The following is a 24318-nucleotide window of genomic DNA, read 5'->3' as shown; positions in this document are numbered from 1 at the left end:
GGTTTTGCCACAAGTCTTACCATAGCCCACGTTGTTCAGATCCCAACAAGATTCCACACCATTTCCCTGGGAACGGTGATGTCAGGCAAGTGACCGATTAGTAATTAATCTCATCGAGGCCTGCAAAAGTGACCATGGTAGACCATTACTTTCAGCCTATAATATTAATCTTCTCTGTATTTACACTTTCCTAACCACTGAGGCAAATGGAAGGCGGTGGTAATTTCTGAGAGAGGAATTAACCAGTTGATCAGCTTTTTCAGCTGACCATTTTGGCCAAACGGCCATGATAATGCCACATTGGGTCAAACTGCTCTATCCTGAATGTGATAGTGAACAGACCAATTGTGAATTTATAGGCCATATTAGACTTTTTCAAGTTATCTTCTCCATTCAATTTTTTTTTTAAGTCAAGAGATCTAGGTAAGACCAGCCTATCTCCCTCACATTAATTCACATTGAGAAGATACTGGCAATCCAGCTTCATAGGTATTGCTTTGTCATTCACGGGATGTGCAAACTTTCTCGCCCATTTTGGCTTGGAAAAGATGATGGTGAGCTGTCTTCTCTCAGTTATTGCAAATCCTTGTAGTCAGAAGGGAAACTCTCCACTTTTTGAGACAAACCTAATGCAAATGAAAATGGTTGTAGTCTCTACAAACAAAGGTCTCCAACACAAAGATAATAGTCTTCAGCCAATATGATTCACTCCATGTGATATCATAAAACAACTAAAGGCAGTAGACACTTCTATTCTGGAAAATATTCTGGAAATAGTCGCAAAGACCTGAGCTTCACAGCTAGCCACACTTCTGAATAAGCTGTTGCAGTCCAGCTACAACACTAGCATGTAGAGTCATAAAGTCGTGCAGCATTGAACCCTTCAGTCCAACTCATCCATGCTAACCAAGTTTCTCAAGCTAAACTAGTTCCACCTGCCTGCATTTACCCCATATCCCTCTAAACCTTTCCTATTCATGTACCTATCCAAATGTCTTTTAAATGTTGTAATTGTACCTGCGTCTACCACTTCCTCTGGCAGTTCATTCTACACAGAAACCACCCTCTGTGTGAAAAGATTGTGCCTTGGGTCTCTTTTAAATCTCTCTGCTCTCACCTTAAAAATATGCCCCAAGTTTTAAACTCCCCCACTCTTGGAAAAAGAAAGCTTTGCTATTCATCTTATCTATGACCCTCATGATTTTGTAAACTGTTATAAGGTCACCCCTCAACTTCCCATGCTCCAGTGAACAAACTAGCCTATCCAGACTATTTTTATAACTCAAACCCTCCAGTCCCAGCAATATCCTGGTAAATCTTTTCTGAACCCTCTCTAATTTAATAATATCTTTGCTATAACAGGACAACCAGAACTGCATACAATACTCTAAAAGTAACCTCACAAATGCCCTACACAACCTCAAAATAGCATTCCAACTCTTATACTCAATGGTCTGAGCAATGAAGGCAAGCACGCTAAATGTCTTCTTAACCAGCCTGTCTACCTGTGATGTAACTTTCAAAGAACTATGACTGACCTGACAGTGTACCTGAATGTTTGCCATTGCCTTCCCACCATCAACCCTTTAAATTATGTTTTCCAAACTATCATAGCCAACTTGTGCTTCATACCATTGGAGCTTACTCGACATAGATTCATGACTCTAGTCATAGAATCAATTACATCCGTCTCCATCTTGGTAAGGAATTCTCTTATATTGTGGTTATTCGTCACCAAGGGGCCTCACATACCTCAATTGTCAATTATTTATTTCACATTGCACTATTTCTTTCTAGGATTGACTGTTCTCTAACTGATACCAGGTGAATTTGCTGCATTATCATGTACATGCCAGTGATGTAGTGGACTAGAACAGCTTGGTTAGGAGTGCAGCTAGTTCTGAAGCACAAATATTTATACTATTGCTAGAATGTGCCTATAGTCTTTGTAGTGCCTACTGCCTTTAGCTATTTCATAATGTCACATGGAGAGAATCAAATTTGCTGAAGTCTAGTATCTGTGTACTGGAGACTTCTGAATGAAAAGACCACAACCATCTTCATTTGTATTAGGTAACTCTTGAGAAATGCAAGACTGTCCCTCTGATTCTGATTGAATTAAATTTTGCTAGGGATCTTTCAGCATAATTAGTCACTACCTTGATATTAAGGCCAGTCAATCTCACTTTCCTTTAGTATGAAAGCATCACACAAACTATTCAGTCATGCACCATTTTACTGAGATCAAATGGACTGTGGTTGCTCAAGGAGACAGGTCGCCACCACCCCTCAAGGGCAAAAAGCCATGCCTGTTCCACCATTCAATAAGACAATGGCTCAGTTGGTTGTGGCCATAATTGTACTTCCTTGCTTACCTCCTAAAACCCTTGTAGATCAAAAATCTAACTGATGTCCAGCTCAGTCTTAAGCATATTCAGTGACCCAGCCTTCACTGGGGAAGGCTGTAAGAGAAGAAATTCCTCCTCAATCTTTGTCCAAAAGTGATTTTCTTATTCTGAAGTTATGCCACATTCTTGAATTTCTATGAGGGAACACATCCTTACTTCATCCACATTTTCAAGCTCTCTCAGAACTATTAGTGCTTTAATAAGGTCACCTTTCATTCTTCAAAATTCCTGATGTGAGAATCTTTTCATCCCAGGAGTCAGCTTCATGAAAATTCCTATTTGGAGAAGGATTTTAACTAATTCTGGAACAAACCCAGAATATTTACAGGGCTCAGTTGTTGCATCCAGTGTCTTCAGATGTTCCTTGATGTGTGGAGTAAATCAGATTGACTGAAGATTGACATCTCTTTGAGACATCTCAGGAGGAGGGTGAGATGAATCATTGCCTCATCCCTTCTGTCTGAAGTTTGTTGTAAGCACTTTATTTCCATTGCTCTGCTGGACTAGACACTCATTCAGGTGAAGGATGTTCAGGAATCTCTTGGACCCATTAAACAAAACCAGAATTTGCGAGAGGAACTCAGCAGGTCTGTTAGCATGTGTGGAGAGAAAGCAGAGTTAACATTTCAAGTATAGGTGACTATTGAAGTTTAGCTTTTTCAGCAATCACTGTTATTGTTTCAGATCTCCAACATTTGCAGTTCTTTTTATTTATTATCTTGGATTCATAGTTGTCCAATTATTCATCACCATTCATGACTGGATGTGACAGGAATGCCAACCCAGCAAGAGACACCAGTAAAACTGGTGAATGAGCCATATGGTTCTGGCATATCTTGGATTTTAAAAGTAGAGTTTCAGCGTAATCAGTGCATTAATTTCTAGTATTGTTGGTTTTCTAAAGTTTGTCTTCCCTCTGGGAAGCTTTGATTGTTCTGTTGGTTGCAAGATTAGCTAATTCTATCTGTAGCATACTGCTTCTGCCCTAATGCATGGTTGCAAGCATGTGTCACTGGTGCCTCACTTTTAGCGTTCACTGGTATGTGAGCAGAGAGTCACTTGTAGACCAGACTGAATGATAGTCAGGCCTATTGAATTGCACGTCAAACAATCTGGGTTTCATGAAAATTCAATGGTGCCTCTGTCAACATTACAGTCACTCACTTTCTGCTGATTTTTAATATTGAATTTGAATTTTCTGGGTGTCAATAAGACCATTGGACCATAAAATGCACAAGCAGCAATTGGCATTCAGTCCACCAAGTCTGCTCCATCTTTCAATGAGATCGTGGCTGATCTGATAATCCTCAGCTCCACTTTTCTGCCTTTTTCCCATGACCCTTGATCCCCTTACTGAATAAAAATCTGTCTATCCACCCTTGAATATATTTAAGGACCTAACCTCAACAGCCCTCTGAAGTAAGGAATCCTATAGATTGCCAACCCTCTGAGAGAACAAATTTCTCCTCAACTTCTGCTTTAAATGGGCAACTCTGAGATTATGCTCTCTGATCCTAGACTTGCCAATAAGGAGAAATTATCTCTCTGCTTCTACTCTCTCAACTGCCTAAAGATCCTATATGTGTCAACAAGGTCACCTCACATTCTTATAAACTCTAATGAGTACAAACGCACCCTGCACAATGTCTCCTCATATGAAAACCCTTCAATACCTGGGATCAACCCAATGAACCTTCTCGAAACCAATTTATCTTTCCTTAGATAAGGGGTCCAAAACTGCACAATATTCCAGGGGTGGTCTAACAAGTCCTTCTGTGACTTTAATAAAACCTTGCTTTTGTTTTAATCCATTCCCTTTGAAACAAAGACCAAGATTTCAATTTGCCTTATCTTACCACTGAACTTGGATGCTAGCTGCTTGTAATTTATGCAAGAGGACTCCTAAATCCCTCTGATTTGCAACTTTCTGTAGTGTTTCTCTATTTAGATAATGTTCAGCTCTTCCATTCTTCCCGCCAATGTGTAACCTCACATATTCATTCATTGCCACACTGTCACTATGGGATTGGAACTCCTATTTCCACAACATAACCCCAAGCTCCGGTAATGTTGCTACTATATTACTGTCCTTGTTAAATAATTGTCAAATGGTTTGCTTATTCACTTTCTGTATTTTGGTTGACTGACTTAGAATGCCTTCACTTCTTTTGAATAATGTTAAATATTATAGATTTTGTGTTAAAAACTACAGCATAATTAAATGCTAAATTAAATGTTAAATGTTTTCTCATCTTTTCATGAATTGTATGTGATTTTGCAGTTCTACTGAGAGAAAACTATTTTCGTGGACCGAGTTCTATTTTCAGGCAACAGAGTGTACCTGGCCGGTCATGTGGTGCAAGCCATGTCAATATATTACTTCTATGATACAGAGTCTTAATGTATCAGATATATATGATATTACAATACAGTCTTCAAAGTAACTAACATGAACTGTTTGAAGTGTCACTGACACCAATGTGCAGTTAGGACCTTTGGGCTTTGATACCACATAATAGGCAAAAAAAAAAGGTCTAATATATTTAGTAATTATGGTCTCAATTAAGAAATAGGCCATTGAAAATAAATAGAATGGAATAGAGTTGAAACTGTAAGCTAAAACTGCAAAGGATCATCAATACAAGATATTAAGATCTATTGTAAACTCTGGCCCACTATTTCACACAATAGGCTGTAAAAATCTGCTATTCCATCATTAAATGGCTGCGTATAGTGAATCAATTGAAATTCTCAAGACTGAGATTAATTGTATTTTGTTAGATGAAGATGCTAAGGAATATGGAACATTGGCAGTTTATACATGTAAGAAACAGTTTAGCTATAGCCCAATTAAATGGCAAAGGGGTATATGGTCTTCTCTTTTTATTTTTTTTGAAGTTGCTAATTAAAAAAATGAAATTAGTCCAATGACACATTGGAAGGAGAAACTTCATTTGTTTCTTTGTAATTTTGCATTCATTCCCTTGTTCTTGAATAGTACAAATATGATTAAATGTCCGACTACACGACAACAGAATCAATTTATACTCATGGCACTTTTGGTAAAGGAAATGTCCCAAGACATCTCAAAGTAACTTGATCACACAGTAGTTGAAGCTGTGGCACAGAAGCGATGAGCCCAGGTATCCCAGAATGATAGTAGAGCTTGGACATTTAACTTGTGAGACCTGAATGACAGATTGCTCCTTATGTTGTGAATCGTTTGGTTCAACCTGAGGCAATAGCTCAAAAAAGTATTGAATAGATAGTTGGAGACAGAGTTTGGAGTTCAGCAGTGACAATGCCAATTGCTTCAATCTTTGTGATGTTTAATTGCTCCTTAACTATGTATGGATGGATGTTGACTCCAGGCACCTGGATACTTTCACTAAGAAACAGCATGTGGATGTGCAAGCAGAATGGGAAAAAGATATATTATCGGTGGAATCCCGAAATATTGGTAATGATGGAAAGGGAATTCATTGCTCAGATGTCATTGTTGGTGGTGCATTGTTGTGATTAATTAGTTAAGAGTTGAACCATGTGAGAACAATCCCACTGAGTTGGACAATGAAGGAATTGAATTATATGATTAACTTTGTTGAAGATTGCAGAAAGGTTAAAGAAGACATGGAGGGATAACACACCATGGTGACAATCAAAGAAGATGTAATTTGAAACTTTAGCTACAGCTATTTTGCTGCCATGTCAAGGGGTTACAAATTTGACGGGGAGAGTAAGCTTTGAGCTATGGTAAAGATAGACATAACTTGTCGGTCAGAAATTGCAAAGATCCTTTGAGACGAAATGGAATTTGAGCAGGTAGAGATAGATACATTGTGGATTCTTTGAGGAGTAGCATAGTGTTAGCCGTTTTGGAAAAGAGGGAGAAACAACTTAGAATGCCAGCTCGCAAAATGTCACACCATCTAACTAATTAACTACCAGCCTATGTGCAAATTTTCACTGGAACAATAACCCCAACAATCATTAAAACATTCCATAAACACAAGTTTACGAAATCAACAGAAGTTCTTTCCGTCGTCTTTTTTCATTAGGTTCCTTCAGTTGATGACATCTCAATTGTTGTGTCATTTCATTTAGTCACCTTTACGATTGATGCCTGTCACTATTTTAGATGTCATAATTTGGTTATTTGACAAAAGCTGATCTCTGAGCTTAAATAATTAGTTTAGGTTGCTCTTCTCTGAACCTTCATCAATGTGATCATGCTCTTGTGTATGTAAACCGCCCCAAGTTGCTCCAAATGTAGCCTCATCGATAAATGATATGGCTTAAAATCCATCTGTATTCATAATTGGGGCTTTAAAATATAAACTCATACTAAGTTCTTTTGATCAAATCAGTTTGAGGTGGTCTGGATACTTTGAAATAAATAGACAGTAAATACACAAATCTTTATCCATTTTCTGTTCTTCAAAATGAATACTTCAGAAAGTTCTGATTGTTCAATCCTAGTGACAAGATGGAATTGGGAAGAAAATAAGTTTTTTTTTAGAAGTAACTTTATTTCCCTCCTGTTTATACTTCAAGTCTGTACTACTTAGAAAGACTAAATACACTTATGGCTGTTTGCTGATGACCTATGCTGACACAAGCTCAGCTGAGGTCATCTGAAAGGCTTTGATTAGAAACAAATATACCAGGAGTGAAATAGGAAGTAGGTATTTATCAGTTATAAAACAAGCAGGATTGAATCTTTGTATATAGTTTGCAATTTGTCTTTTTTCTAATGCATAACACAAAAACAAGTGACTAATAAAGAAGCAATGAGCAAAATAAAACATAGTTTGGTGTTAAGAATCTAAGCATTGAAATTGATGCTAATACATGAATGTTCAACAGGTTCCTAAGAAATTCCTTTATCTGCTATTTATTTTAACACTGCCATTAAAATAGAGAAATAGCAAATTTCAGAGGAACATGTTAAGTGCTTGTGAGCTAATATTCAATCAGTGTAACATAGGAGACCCTAAAATCTTCTCTGCAGCTGCTGTAATATGCATATGCCCAATTCAATTATTTATCAGCTGTCTGTCGATATAATCCTAACATAAAATAATATTAAACAGAGTATTAGAAATATATACAAGATTGGAGCAGTTTTAAAATTCTCATTACTACTGAAAAGTTATAAATTGTAAAAATTGTTTTCACAAATTGTTGTGCAAAAGTAGTTAAAAGTATTCAAATGCTATTTATTTACTTTTTAATGTTAAATTCCTTGTTAACAAATTGTTATTGGATATAACAATACAATGTATTAATGTTAACAGATGCTCTTGCTGACATATTATTACCACAATTAAATAATGCTGCCTGAATATATGTGAGATTCCAAATTCTGACTGAACGTAACAGCTCATCACAGCTTGTTAAAGCACTCTTCTGACAATTTGAGTTCAAGTGGTAGTAGGTCGCTGAGGCTAAAGGTGTGTACAGCATCTTTCCTTTTAACTCTAGGCCGGTGTTACTGTGGTGCACCACATCCCTTAAAATATTGATCAAAGCTGTCAAAATGCCAGCAGGTGGGATGAAGCAAGCAGTGTGCACAGGATTGGCTCATAAAGTCAACTGGAGTTCTAGGTTCATAGCATGCGACCTTGCCTGTTGTTTGTTTGCCCACCACTACAATCATGGTACCCTGCAAAGCACTATCTGCTGTATTATGCAGCACTTAGCTGGGCAGAGAGCATTGATTCGTCTCCTCAGGAAACACTACTGAGAAAGTCTTCAAGCCTCCTGCACAGGCAAAGTTGCTAATTCCACAGCTGTGCAAAGCTAGGCTCTAGCCAGGCGACTTAAAGCATATAACTGACACCATGGGGTGAAGCTTTGTATCGCTTCCTGTGTGGATGCTACAGCAGAGAGTGTTAATTGGTCAGCCTGTGATGTGAGATACATACCCTGTCTTATCAGTTCTTGAATGCTTACTGGAGAAAGCCAACCTATAGCACAACAGCCTGTGATCACTCAGGGACTGACCTTTCTGGCTAGCGAAAGAAATTCAAAGTTCTTCCAATCATCCATCAATAAAAAATGTTTGAGCATAAAGTTCTTTTAAAGCTCTTATCAAGAGGACAGCTTACCAATACTTCCTCCACTTTTGTGACCTATTTTGATTGTCTGATGCTAGTGAGCAAAAATAAATCAGTCTTTTTAAGGAGGTCATCTTAAATATTCCTGCTTTTCTTTTTAAGAAGTTAACCAGTGCACAAACTGCTTATAGTTTGCACATTTGTCATCTTATCCGGTCCCTGTTTATATTTTAACACATGGAAACCTGCTATCTTAGCTCCAGTAGGTAAAATAAAAATCTGCCTATTTGTTCCAGAGTCTGTACAGATTAAAGTAATGAAGACAGAGAGGCAGAAAGCTTCATCATTAACTTTGAGTGTTGTCTGGACATGATTTCCTCAGAAACAGGTCTCTAGAGACTTACAACTGAAAACATTGGATAAATATATCAGGTCTCTACAACTCCAGCTTTGATTTAAAGTTACTTCTCACCTCCTTATTCATGTCAGAAATAGGAACCCTTTAGATTTATATTTGGTTAAGTTCCCAGTGGGTATCTAACCCTTTCCTTTCTAATGATAAAGAAATGTCACAGTGAGTTTTGGGATTCTTTCACTTAGCTCTCAAAAAACAGGAGACCTATGAGCACACAGCATCGCCCTCAATGATTACTCATAAATTGATGCGATACATTTGCGAATGAGGGATGAAAGTAACTACTTAAAGTTGTTGTTAATACCTTGTGTTTTTCAATGACTTACTAGATATAATCATCCCTTGTGGAATTATGTCAACTGTGTCAAATCAATAGTTTATTGAGAACCACAAAATGTGTTAAAAAGCAAGCTAACACAGTAATATGAGACATATTTTGCTTTATAAGTTAAATAAATCAAATGACGTATTTAGATTTAAGCACCTGTCAATGCCAATGGTGGCAGCTTTCCAGTGGTTGATTTCTGCACTCGTATTTTGTAATGGAAATAATAAAAAATGTCAATTGCAATGAAAATGTAACAATGTTGCCTTCACTATTTTAATTCTGTTAAATGTAATTGAACTCTGTTTAACAAGGGCAGGCAGCAGCACGGCAATGTTACTGTACTCATAATCCAGGCCCTAGATTAATGTTCTCAGGACATTGGTTTTAGTTTCATAATGGTAGATAGTAAAAGTTGAATTTAATAAGGATCTGGAATGAAGTGTGAGTCCAATGATGACTATATAACCACTGCTGAGTGTTTTATAAAAAAATCTTATTTACTAATGTCCTTTGGAAAAGGAAATCTGCTGACGTTACCTGGCCTGGCATAAATGTGACTCTGGATTCTCAACAATGTGGATAACACTTAACTGCCCTCAGGAAGCAAATCAGGTCAGGCAATTACGGATGGACAATAAATGCTGATCTAGCAAGGGACACCCATGTCCTGTGAATGAATAAAAAGGAATTGTCAGCGAAGAATACAACTGTTGCTAAACTGGTGCAAATGCTCTATCTAAATATTGCATTCCAAGGCTTACCTGACATTAGAGTTCCAGCAATTTATTCTGCACCTGAGCATTAAATCAACTGCAGTCTGGACCATAATAATTTATCAAATCTTGGAACATCTCGAAGAAAGTCTTTAATGTTATACAAAGCTTCAGAAGTGTGATTGTAATTTACAGCCATGTACTAGTCATCTTTTACCACAGTTTGATGAAAGTCATTGTGCTACCTTTTATTTGTTAATGCAGAAGTTGCTGGTAATGTCAGCATTTCTTGCCTGTTCTTAATTGCCATTGAGAAGGTTGTAGTGAGCTACCTTCTTGAACTACTGCAGTCCATGTGCTGTAAGTAGACCCATAATGCTGTTAGGGAATGAATTTCATGATTTTTACTCAGAATATCAATGTTGATAGATTTACAAATTGGTAGTGTTATGTAACTTGGTGGAGAACTTGTAGGTGATAGTGTTCCCATCCATTGACTGCCCTTGCTCCTTGGGAGGGTAAGGTCTCAGGTTTAGAAGGTGCTGTTGAACGAGAATTAATGAATTATTGCACTGCAACTTATGGATGGTACACACTGATGCCACAGTGCATTGGTGATGAAAGAATTAAATATTGAGTGTGAAGTTTATGGTGACAATCAAGCAAGCTATCTTGTCCTGGATGGTGTAAAATTTCTTCAGTGTTGTTAGAATTGCAGTCACCCAGGGAACTTAGGAGCATTCCTTCACACTCTTCACTTGAATGTGCAACCAAAATTAGCTTCTGTAAGGATATGGTGATTTTCAGGAACATAACCATTGTGTTAGTCATCAACTACTTGTACTTAAAGCAAATCCTGTGTGTTTCAACTTCTTTAGCATTAACCTTCAGCAAGACAATGCAGGTATTATAAGCATTTGACAAACATGTTTCCTCTTTTCTCTTTATTTTTCAAACCATTCGTCATAGATTCATACAGCACAGAAACAGACCATTCAGTCCAATCAGTCCATGCTGAAGATAATCCCAAAATATGCTAGTCCCACTTGCCTGCTCTGGCCCATTACCCTCCAAACCTTTCCTATTCATGTATCTATCCAAATGTCTTTTAAATGTTGTAATTATACTCCCATCCACGATTTTCTCAGGAAGTTCATTCCAAACGTGAACCACCATCTGTGTAAAAACTTTGTCCCTCATGTTTTTTTTTTAAACCTCTCTCCTCTCACCTCAAAAAATGTGCCCCCTAATCTTGAAATCTTCCATCCCAGGGAAAAGACAACTGCTATTAACTCTATTTATACTCCTTATTATTTTATAAACCTTCAAAAGAGTTTTAAGAGTAACAAAAAGACGGGGTACTGGGCTAATGGTCGGATACTTGGTAGTATGGATGCGCAGAGGGATCTTGGTGTCCATGTACACAGATCTCTGAAAGTTGCCACCCAGGTAAATAGTGCTGTGAAGAAGGCATATGGCATACTGACTTTTATTGGTAGAGGAATTGAGTTCCGGAGCCCTGAGGTCATGTTGCAGTTGTATAAGACTCAGATGCAGCCGCATCTGGAGTATTGTGTGCAGTTTTGGTCGCCATACTATAGGAAGGATGTGGAGGCACTGGAACGGGTGCAGAGGAGGTTTACCAGGATGTTGCCTGGTATAGTAGGAAGATCGTATGAGGAAACGCTGAGGCACTTGGGGCTGTTTTCATTGGAGAAAAGAAGGTTTAGGGGTGACTTGATAGAGGTGTACAAGATGATTAGGGGTTTAGATAGGGTTGACCATGAGAACCTTTTTCCACGTATGGAGTCAGCTATTACGAGGGGGCATAGCTTTAAATTAAGGGGTGGTAGGTATAGGACAGATGTTAGGGGTAGATTCTTTACTCAGCGAGTCGTGAGTTCATGGAATGCCCTGCCAGTAGCAGTGGTGGACTCTCCCTCTTTATGGGCATTTAAACGGGCATTGGATAGGCACATGGAGGATAGTGGGCTAGTGTAGGTGAGGTGGGCTTGGATCGGCGCAACATCGAGGGCCAAAGGGCCTGTACTGCGCTGTATTTTTCTATGTTCTATGTTCTATAAGGTCTCCTCTCAACCTTCTTTGCTCCAGTTCCAGCCTATTCGGCCTTCTCCAAGCTAATGAGATTTCATTCATGCAGAGACCAGCTAAAATAATCGCATCTACCACAAGCTTAGTCATTTCTATCTTTTTGTCAACATTAACATTGAAAGGAAAATATATTCCATGTTGCTTTAATTCTGTGTCATCCAGAGCCATACAACAACACAAGTATTTTTGATCAATAGAAGTAAAATAAGTCTTATGTTAAATTGCAATTTGTATAAACAACGATAATATTTCAACTGGAATCTTCCAATATTAAGTAGCAGAAGATATGATGGAGGACGTAATAAGTTAATCATAAACAGCTGTGTGATGCAATAGAAAAATGCTAAAAAACTTAGAGGTCAAAAATATAAAATACCATTAAATGTCTTACACCAATGTTAATCTTAATGCTATTTCTAATATAAGCAAACATTTAAAATAAATTATCCACACTTACTTGAGTAACTGTCCAGCCCTGAACCTACTGCCCTACATGAATTTGACAAGAGGCCCCATATGGTGATACAAATGACCCTTTGTGAAGACAAATAAAAATGAATTTGATCCACATCTCAACCTATCATTTCTCGCCTGTTTGAAGGCTGTTTCCACATTTTCAGTGATTGCCCTTTAGAAGTTAGTCTTTGTTAAATTATTTAAACACTTTTCTGTCCACTATTTGAAGCCTAGACCAGCACAGGCTAAAGCAGCTGTGTTCTTTACATTGATTCAAACAGTATATTGCAAAAGGTACTATTTATTGTACATGTACAAGCTAAATTTATTTTAGAGTAATAGTGACTTAGCATAAATTTTAACAGAATAAACTTTCTGACTAATTGTTTTATTCATTTCAATTTAAGTACAAACAATGTTCACTTTGAAAAATACATTGACGGATGTTTCTAGTATATTTATCAGATGTGCCCATACCTAGAAATGACCTTTCTTGTGAATTTAAGACTAATTCGCAAACCAATAGGTTAATCTGGTATGGAAGTGCAGGAATTTGGCAGCATGGGCTATCAATGGACTCCCGCCACAATCCTCTTACACCAGCCACTCAGTTAGGAACTTAGTGCCTTTGGACAGTGGACCATTCCCATACCATGCTCCCAGGAGTCTGCAGGAAACTCTGTAAAAATTTGCATGTTATGTACTCCTTATACTTAGTCTCCAGTCTCTGTTGATGTTTCCACTAAATATTGGTTGTTCTGTTTTCACAACAACAGTTTCAACAATTGTCGGTCTTGAATCCATACTCTTTACCCAACTGAAGAAATGGGAGCTCTCTCAAATGATGATGGTGATCCAAGTTTCTCAAATATTTTTATTTTTGGACTTTTTACTTTATCATAGTCTTCCACTGTAATGTGATGTCTTATTTTTCAGACAACAACGGAGCTGATGTTCACAGTTTTCTCCTCTTTGACATTTTAAGCACCTCTTTAACCCGGGAATAAATCAGTTTTGCAATGGTGATCATGTATGACTCAATAGATCTAAATTAATGTCATAATATTTCTTCAGAAGTTCTTTCATAGTTCAAACTCCTCCTTTTATTTCACCATTTGCTTGCTAGTAATGAGGTGAACTTGTTACATTAATGAACTTGTATTCTATACAATTGTCCAACTTGCTCATTTTTAAATTGTGGTCCATTATCGAATATAATCATCTCAGAAATACTGTGAGTTGAATAACCTATTTTAGTGATTTCATCACTGTGTTCACTCTGCAAATTTACTGATGAAGGGCTTGTGCCTGAAATGTCGATTCTCCTGCTCCTTGGATGCTGCCTGACCTGCTGTGCTTTTCCAGCACCACACTCTCAACTCTGATCTTCAGCATTTGCAGTCCTCACTTTCTCCATCTTGAATCATACCTGGTAACATTATCAATATATACCCTTTAAACTCAAATAATTCTATTCGGAACCTTTCTTGATGGAAATGATAACATGTAAAAACTCATTCTATTCCTAACTGTTGATAGCAGAGTTTCATATTCAAAGTTTGGGAGAAGATTTGTAGCTCGGGTGCTTGTTGTTGTGGTTCTGTTCGCCGAGCTGGAAATTTTTGTTGCAAACGTTTCATCCCCTGTCTAGGTGACATCCTCAGTGCTTGGGAGCCTCCTGTGAGGTGCTTCTGTGGTGTTTCCTCCGGTATTTATAGTGGCCTGTCCCTGCTGCTTCTGGTTGTCAGTTTCAGCTGTCCGCTGTAGTGGCCGGTATATTGGGTCCAGGTCGATGTGTTTGTTGATGGAGTTTGTGGATGAGTGCCATGCTTCTAGGAATTCCCTGGCTGTTCTTTGTTTGGCTTGCCCTATAATGGTAGTGTTGTCCCAGTCGAATTCATGTTGCTTGTCGTCTGCGTGTGTGGCTACTAAGGATAGCTGGTCGTGTCGTTTCGTGGCTAGTTGCTGTTCATGGATGCGGATCGTTAGCTGTCTTCCTGTTTGTCCTATATAGTGTTTTGTGCAGTCCTTGCATGGGATTTTGTACACTACATTAGTTTTGCTCATGCTGGGTATCGGGTCCTTCGTTCTGGTGAGTTGTTGTCTGAGCGTGGCTGTTGGTTTATGTGCTGTTATAAGTCCTAGTAGTCGCAGTAGTTTTATATGTTGGACATAGTCAAATAAGTAATCCTGGTCAGGAACTGCATTTGGCTCTTGCTCAACATGTTAATATTTTGAGATGATCTCGATATAGTCCTTAAAGACTGTCATTTCCAAAATCTTTAGGTGTTACAAATCTTCTAGTAAAGACTAACAAATTTTCTGTAAGTGTTAGATGCTTCTGTTGATCAAAGTATGATCTTAATATAGGGATATATGCTGGCCATTAAGAGGGATGATGTCATCTAGTCTGGAGACATTCCCCATATCTGTGTTAAGCTTCTCTAATCTCTTCCAATTGTTTTTCTTGATGGTCATAAGTATTTTGGTACCAATGCTGTCTATGCTTCTACTGTTGTTCCAAAACTTAAATCTTGTTTTTCAGCCTCTTCATAAGGTATTCTTGATCAAGGAGCTGTCATTGTTTGACACTTCCCCATACATACTCTGTTGTTGAGCTGAATGCCCTCAAACACAATTTGAAGTACTGAATGTGAGGTAAATTTTATAATTTTCTTAACATTGAGAAGAGAAACCAATGGCTTGTGATCTATTTTAATTTTAAATCATCCCCATAACAGTCTAAGAACTTTTGACACACACTTTGCCACTATAGCTCCTCCTCTAATTGTAGCCTATCTTTTCTCTGTTTCAGTTCGAGATCCTAAGTGTAATGTACTGGCTGTTTTTCCACCTTCCTGGATTTGGAGCAGCAGAGCTCCCAAACCTGTGCACGACATATCCACAGAAAATATTGTTGGTAACTGTGGATTATAGTGTGCAAAAAGTATGGATATTAATGTGCATATTTCAAAATTGGTTAACCATTTCTTAATTCTGACGAAAGAATTGCTCTGATCAATATTCCAGAATGGTTGTTTGGCTTGTCTCAATAGATCTCTCAACTGGCCGTTAAATCCTGACAGATTAAGAATGAATTTTACGGCTTGGATGATTATTTTTAGAAATCTTTGTAACTCTGTTATATTCCACAGAACCAAGGAGCCACTTAAAAGTCATGGCACAGAAAGGGGGCCATTGTACCGATACCAGCTGAATAAACTTGTCACCCATCTACATCCCACCTTCCAGCAACTTGTCTGCAGCTTTGCAGGTTGCAGTATTTCAGGCACAGATGCAGGTTCTTTTAATGAATTGATGGTTTCCACCTCAAGAACCAAACTCAGCAAAAGACTTCAAAGGCTCACCATCGTCTGGGTGAAAAGGATTCTCCACATGATCCCTCTTCTACTGAAATCTGTGCCTCCTCACCTTCAATCAGTGCCACATTAATCTTTGCAGAATTCTTGGATCATCTTTATTTTCTGAGGATCAATGTTATTCCTGTGGCTTGTACTACACGACCGAAGAGTTTGATCACAGACTTTGTAAATGTATACTTTTTGCTTAGTCTGCATCTACAATGATTTTAGAACCTGCCTAATTGTAAGATTGTGCTCCAATTCCAATTTATTCCAATACTCTACTCCTGAAACTTGCAGTTTGATTTGAAGTTGTTCTGTTCTAACCATTTTAATTTGTCAGGTATTATCCTTACACCTTCTCCAGTGTCTAAATTAAACTCAATATGATGTCACTCTACGTCAAGATTGACTAACTAGTATTTGTTGCCTGGAGCATTGATATCTCCGAGGGTGTCTAGAGTCTGTGACTGTTCCTGGATCTGATTACACTTAAAACTCTGTAGCCTTTTACTTCTACCACAGACTGTCTTCAGATAGCAGCAGTTTTTAAAATGACCAAATTTACGTTTGTTGTGGCATTCAGCTCCCCCTACTGGGCAGTCAACACACTTATCTGGCTTTTTCTGCTATATTAAAAGCATTCAAGATGGCCTATGAATCTGCACAAGCTATCAGTTAATATTGCTTCTACATTTCAATCCACCTAATTAACTGCACTGCCTTGATTGTAATAAGTCAGATAAATCATTATGCAGCTCTATATTGTTTCATCCTGTAGAATGCCATGTGTACAATTTTCTGCCAACTTGGGAAAGGTCTTTGATAAAAGAATCAATGAACTCCCCTGATATTTGCCACTGTTAAATTTAGTCCATTCAATGATCAGGTTCTTGTGGATGCTAAAATGTACATTGAAAACTTACAGGACTTTGGAGAACAATGACAAACTGGGCACTACCTTAGACAATGCTCTATATGATATGGTGCTAAGGATGGGTAAGATCTTTGAGGGGAAAGTGAGGACTGCAGATGCTGGAGATCAGAGCTGAAAATGTGTTGCTGGAAAAGCGCAGCAGGTCAGGCAGCATCCAAGGAGCAGGAGAATCGACGTTTCGGGCATGAGCCCTTCTTCAGGAATGAGGAAAGTGTGTCCAGCAGGCTAAGATAAAAGGTAGGGAGGAGGGACTTGGGGGAGGGGTAGCGAGTCTGTTTGAGAACGTGGCTGAAGAGCTTCTGGGCAGAGGAGATGACCTGGGGTGTGCAGTGAGAGAGGGACTCACTGAAATCCTTGTAGAGGGTGGAAGAGAGCTTCTTCAAAGAAGGCATTCTTGCAAGAGGATTCGCAGTAGGTTAAAATCTTTGAGGGGAAAGTGAGGACTGCAGATGCTGGAGATCAGAGCTGAAAATGTGTTGCTAGAAAAGCGCAGCAGGTCAGGCAGCATCCAAGGAGCAGGAGAATCGACGTTTTGGGCATGAGCCCTTCTTCAGGAATGAGGAAAGTGTGTCCAGCAGGCTAAGATAAAAGGTAGGGAGGAGGGACAGACTCGCTACCCCTCCCCCAAGTCCCTCCTCCCTATCTTTTATCTTAGCCTGCTGGACACACTTTCCTCATTCCTGAAGAAGGGCTCATGCCCGAAACGTCGATTCTCCTGCTCCTTGGCTGCTGCCTGACCTGCTGCGTTTTTCCAGCAACACATTTTCAGCTAAGGATGGGTAACCTGTGTAGCTTCATTTTTGTACCTGCATTAACAATGACAATCAATCAGACAGGCAACGCCTGCCAATAAGGCAGCTACACATATCAGCTACTATTTTCAATGAAGTGTTACCAGTGTAACCATGAATCCACTTGAAACTTTTCATTTTCATTTCCCTCACACTATGTGTTCTGTGAAAGGCAAGTGGTGGCTGACAGAAATTGACCAGGAGCACAGCTGGGCTTTACATATGGCACTGGGAGTGGAAATCCCAGCTGTGAAGAGTATATCTGCTGCCAGTGAACACAAGGTAGTGTGCGCAGAAGCTTGGTCCGCAGCTTATGAGGTGAACTGTGTAGAGTTGTGGGAGAAGACTCACTGGAGCTCACAGAGTGAAGCTCATCATAGAACTCTCTGAAATTGACAATCAGCCAACTTTTGGTAAAGTTCAGCCCAAGGTTCCTGTGAAGCTCGGGAATGAGGCTGCTCGATACCCTGCTGCTCTGTTGGTGTTTTCCGTGCTAGTCTCGGATTCAGCTCCTCAGTTCATACTCCTGATGAGCGGTAAGTGTACATTTTTATTGTCCTTCCGTTTTGATCTGCAGTTGAAGTATTTCTATGATTTACAGCCATAACAGCCTTTCCTTCAATGTTGGGTTTTCCTTTGATGCCCTCAGCTGTCCCCCCTCTCACAAGTCCCCATTCCAAATGTACCCGTCTCCAGTATTATGGCAGGGCAATGGACGCTCATGGAGAATTCAAGCCTTGGCACTGGCCCTTCAATGCAACTTCCTTCACTAACCAGGAATTGTTAAATAAACTCAGGACCTGATGTATCCATGTCATTTCCGAAGATATGTAGCTGGCCTCCCACCACAGTAATGAACTGGGCCTAATTTAATAAATGAGGGTAATTCAGCCTGGGTAATTTGCCTTTATTTCATTGAGAGGGGAGGGGCATGTGGGGGTGGGGGAGCATTAGGAGGCATTTTAGTCATTCCCTTAATCCAATTTCAGACTGCACGTAATAGAGGGAAGGTTTACATGATAAGAAAATACAAGCCAGACGTTCAGAGAATCCAGGAGGGTGCTGAAATAAAGGAAAATGAAGATAGCACAAACGTAATGGGCTAGAAGTTGGTTAATTTCACTTTTTGAGCACAGATGCATGATTCACCACCACTCACAGTTGCCAGTTTGGATTGAGGTAGGCACTCATAAGCTTCATGTACCCATTTCTTCTGTCCAAAATATTTGTGCCCTTGGTACAACCAAACACTCTGCGGCATCATCAAACAACAGAAGAGCCAGGCAGTATTATCTGGACACCACAAAGCACAGCCATCCCACCTTTCTGAAAGGCAAGCTGAATTTTCTAAAAGGCAGCTACATTTAACAATATTGCTGCAATGCCAACTATTGCAAGATGAACAACAAGCAGACCGAGAATATATTGTGTCAAATGCATACTGAAGGCATTAGTGATCAGGAGAGACACCTGATTTAATTGCAGGTGGGGGCAGGAATGAGTGTGGGCAGGATTTGAACGTTGTGTTCCAAATGAATAGCACTACTCCCACAGCTTCACAAGCGCAATGCAATTTTCAGTGGGAGCTTGGATGGTATTAATGGCTTTTGAAAACTGCCACACCCCAATTAAGTGCCTCTGAGATTAGTAGAGGGATTGGAGAGGTTTTTCTCCATCAGTTTCAGATTTTTCATCAGAACACTGGGAAGAATGAAAAATGTAGTGTCTCCCGAGGAGGTGAGAGATGATTGTGGTGTCCCCTCATGAACTGTTTTGATTCCCTCAGCCCTTTTATGGCCACCATTGATAGCTGGATGAGGCCATGGCTGGACATGGCTGGTATCGAGCCCATCCATCAGTCACATTGAAGGCTTCTTACGACATGGAATCTCACTCTTTCTGTGCATGTCAGTTTCACTGCTCCTGCATGCTTTGTGATACATTTGCAAAACTGCAGATCATTTCCAGGAAATTTCCAGAAGTAAAGCACAATTTTAGAACAGGGGAAGTGCAAGTGTTCATATACATAATGAGATCTCACAATATGGCACCCACCATCATGAGAAAAGTTACCTGCATTTGATATGATACCTCCATCGGAGAAGGTACTTGGTGAACTAACTAATCCAACAATGCCACAACTTGTCTATGCCAATGGACGTTCTGTTGTGCTTGAATGTATAAAAGGCAGAGGCATTACTGTCATATAAAATCAGTTACCATGACTGAAGAAGTCGACGTTACAGCTTACAGAGATAAGCCTGTCAGAAGCATAGGGATCCTGCAAGTTACACTGCAATGCATGGCACATAAGACAGCTGAAACTGTGTCTGTAGATTGCAAAACCCAACTTCACTTTTGAGCCTGTATATGTGTATTGACCTCCTCATCAATGGAAGACTTGGAGGAGCTCACTAACCTTCTGAAAGAATAATTCATCTAGAAGCAAACAGCTGTCCAAACATTGGTCCAAGGAACAAAGGTAACTAGTAGAAGGCTTTGAGCTTCCCAGAATCATGATGAAACAGGTGAAAATAACTCTAGTGACATCATATACATTTGCATAATAGAGCCATTTAATATTGTCAGCATTGTGGAAATCTGGTGGAAGCATTCACCCCACTATCTCCTAAAGCAGAACAGTCAGTGCCAATGACAGAGATAGTGCAGAGTGAGCAGCAATCCTTCAATGAAATGGCTAAAGGCCGAAAACTATTTTACTTAAATAGTCAAACAGCCACAATGGATTACCGAAGATGTCCAGCCTGAGGGACAATAACCTGAGGGAAATATGCTGCGGACCAACATTCACAGATCCAGGACATAGTCAAGAAGAAGGACATACCTTGTCGAAAGATTAGGATCCTGCATAATTAGGGACCGCCTCTTCCAGCTAAAAAGTCATTGCTTGATCCAGGATACTGCAAGAAAGTAGATTTTTATTTAAACAGACCAGCTCTTTTCTAAGAAAGAAACTCAGGAGATTAAAGATCCTCAAGTTAAGGTAACAGACTTGCAACAATATCAATAAAGAGCAATGTCTCCTGCTCAGTATATTCAAGAGATAACAAAATCCTTCAGTGCAGAGAATATCCATATATCAGACCCAGATTATTAGTCCTCTAACAAGAGATCTAAGAGTATAAGGTATTGGTTTTGAAAGTATCATGTGCATGCTACATTGACTTGACCCATTCTACCGAGGTGCCCCATAAATCTGTGGATGGAGTTAATGGCCTGAGTCTTATTTAAGAGTGGAATGACTAAGTTTATAGTGAGAAATAAGGCAGAATTCAAGGAGCCAGTCACAGTCAGTCCTGCGGCTCTAGTCCAGAAAGTATGGCTAATACAATCGGGATATGTGTAGGTTTCAGTCAGGAGTCTGGGTGCTTCTTGTCCACGGCTGTCTTGTTAGGGTGTTCAAGATAGAGGGGGAGTGTGGTTGGGTCCCATGAGAGAAACTAGTGGCAAGTGGAATGGTGTGGGTATGGCGTATGGCCACTGCCATGGGACAGAGAATTGGGAAACTATTCATGGGAGTTTGGGTCAGCATGTTGGAAGGGAAGGAGGATGACAATTGTGAAGGAGGCAAACGTATCTGTAGGGGGTGAATATGACAAAGGATGGATGGGAATGGGGGTCATTTAGCAGGGTTTCAAGGGGGAGACATCATGCTTAGTGACATTATATGCCAGAGGTTTATAATATTGGTCAAGTGTGGACTCATATGGACTGGTTCGGTGGAACCTGAGGATTTGAGAATCATAAGGGATTCATGGGAAGGGATACCATGAAAGGATTCTGGGTGATTGAGGTCTCACAAGTAGATGTGAAACCTGGAAGCCACTGGCCGAAGAGTTTTCACTGTTGTTTTCCATTTTGCTAGAAATCAAAAGTAAGGTCAAGGAGTAAGTCAAGGAAAATAGCCAGGGCCAGAATACTAATCAAATAACATTTGGATGGCGTTGAGCTTTTTGAGTGTTGTTGCTGCAATAACAATCCAGACAAGTGGAAAACATTCTTGAATTGTGCTTCGAAATGGTGAACAAGCTTTTGGGAGTCAGGAGCTGAGTTACCTGCAGTGGAATTCCAAGTGCAGCATTTATATAGCTGCTCTAGTTCAGATTCTAGTCAGTGATAATCCAGGGATTTTGATGGTTTTAGCATTGACAATGTTGGACCAAGGCTGTAATGAGGTCAGGAACTGCTTGATGCTCACCTAATCTAAATTAAGTATCAGTGTGCAGGTCATTTTTGAATACGTGCTGCTTGATATCAATTTTAATGACACCATCCATCACTTTGCTGATGGTTGAGAGTAGGCTGATGGGTGGTAATTGGCCCAGTTGGATTTTTCCTGCATTTTGTGGACAAAACACATACTTGTGCACATTTCCACAATGCTAGGTAGATGCAAATATTATAAATACATTGGAAAATCTAGATTAGGGGCATGATTAGTTCTGGAAGATAAGTCCTCAGTACTTTGCCAGAGTATTGTCATACATTACAGTATTCAATGCCTTCAGTGAGTTCTCGATGTCAGGTGGAGTGAATCTAATTAACCGAAGGCAGGCACAAACACAAAAACAGAATTTGCTGAAAAATCTTCGCAAATCTGCCAGCATCTGTGGTGAGAAAGTAGAGTTAATGTTTTGAGTCCAGTGGGCCTTCTGCAGAACTGATTATAGCTCCGAACAGGTTGGTATTTATGTTGAAAATTGGGGGTGGGGAGGGTGGGCTGGTGGGAGGGGTTGAGGACTAAATGTTATGTGGTGATGGACCCCAGAGAGAACAGTTGGACAGACAAGGGAATAGGTCTGGGAGAATCAATAGCTGCTAATGGGGACCATTATCATTCAGTCCTCCCCTGCCTTCCACTCCATTGTTAGCATGTATACCAAACTTTCCCTTGCTACAATCAATTCTGAAGAAGGGTTACTGGACCTGAAAAGTTAACTCTGCTTTCTCTCCACAGATGTTGCCAAACGTGCTGAGATTTTCCAGAAATTTCTATTTTTCTTCTGATTCCCAGCATCCACAGTTCATTGGTTTGTTTATTTAGCTGAAGACTGATTCCTTGGATGCTGCGGTCCTCAGGAAGAGACTGAGATCAATCATCCAGTTAACACTTCAGTTAGTTCATACCTTTCTTTAGAATGAACTTTCCCTAAAAGTTGGCATTTGACATAAATTTGAAAATAAATACCACTTGAATGCCACAAAATTTCATACAGAATTTCATACTGTATATTGTAAGGTAAAATCAATGTCAGGCTGAAGCATTAGACATATCGTGTAACTGGGAATTGTATTGGTTTTAATAGATAACCAAATTAGGCTTGTGTAAAATGGAAAACAAATTTGTTGCATCCCATTTTCTCTTACTCTCCAAGTATGATATCACCCATTTTGATCTTCTCTTTCAGGAAGCTAACAGATTAGTGGGATTGAGAAAGAGGCGGAAAGGCAAAAGAATTTGAACTTGATGTTCTGTATCGGTCCTCAACCTCACATTCACACATGAAAGGCGTTCTGTTAACTGAATCCATAGCTTGAAAACCAGATGTACCTGCTCATAAACAAACTATTTAAACATCAAGATTGTCATTAAAGAAAAAGGAAGTCTGCAATTGAGTTGGCCAACACTTGCATATCGAGTTTTTTTTTCCATTGACAGGACAGGCAAAGCAAAGTGCAACGTTATATCAAAATTGAGCTTTGCTTCTCTGTAGGAATCTGTGATCATACGTATTGGACAATAATGTCTGGAGTAAATATGGTAAGGTTGCATGAGCAGTACGACTTTTTGCAGTACATCTGTTCCATAGACAAGGGATTGCTACTTGCCTTGCATGCAGACAAGAGCTGACTGAGCTTTTTTTTAGCAAAGCTGGATAATAGTTGCTTGAGACATGAAAACAATTAAGAAATATGCATTGATCTTGCTAAGAATTGGAAACAGAGCTTTAGAATTTCCTGAAAAAAAATTATCTTAATATAGTGACAGAATGGTTTTGAATCAATTTTGTTGAGAATATTTACTCAGATTTTCTGATGTAATACTGCTATGAACTGGTTCCTTCAATTGCTTATGTTTTTTCAAAGATGTTGCTAATCAGCAAAGGATAAATTTGTGAACTTAGCTTCCAAGAGCAGGAAGGACATAGCAAGGGTCAGTGTTGGGGCCACAACTTTTCTTTTTACCCATTAACGAGGGCATTACACATCGATGAGGTAACTGAGGGCATTCTGGCTAAGTTTGCAGATGATACAAAGATAGGTAGAGGGACAGGCAGTATTGAGGAGCTGGGGAGGCTGCAGAAAGAATTGGACAGGCTAGGAGAGTGGACAAAGAGGCCACAGTTGAAATACAACGTGGGAAAGTGTGAGGTCATGCACTTTGGTAAAAATAATAGAAGCATGGACTATTTTCTGAATGGGGAGAGAATTCAGAAATCCAAAGTGCAAAGAGACTTGGTAGTTCTAGTCCAGGATTCTCTCAAGGTAAACTTGCAGGTGGAGTCAGTAGTTAGAAAGGCAAATGCAATGTTGGAATTTATTTTGAGAGGGCTTGAATATAGAAACAGGAATATACGTCTGAGGCTCTATAAGGCTCTGGTCAGACCACATTTAGAGTATTGTGCCCTGTATTTCAGGATAGATGTACTGGCTCTGGAGTATGTTCAGAGGATATTCACAAGAATGGTCCAAGAAATGAAAAACTCAACCTATGA

Source organism: Chiloscyllium plagiosum, unplaced genomic scaffold (genome assembly GCF_037043375.1).
Source record: "Chiloscyllium plagiosum isolate Xiang-an unplaced genomic scaffold, Cpla_swu_hap1 HiC_scaffold_5, whole genome shotgun sequence".
Classification (NCBI taxonomy): domain Eukaryota; kingdom Metazoa; phylum Chordata; class Chondrichthyes; order Orectolobiformes; family Hemiscylliidae; genus Chiloscyllium; species Chiloscyllium plagiosum.
Note: the sequence above shows the minus strand (reverse complement) of the source record.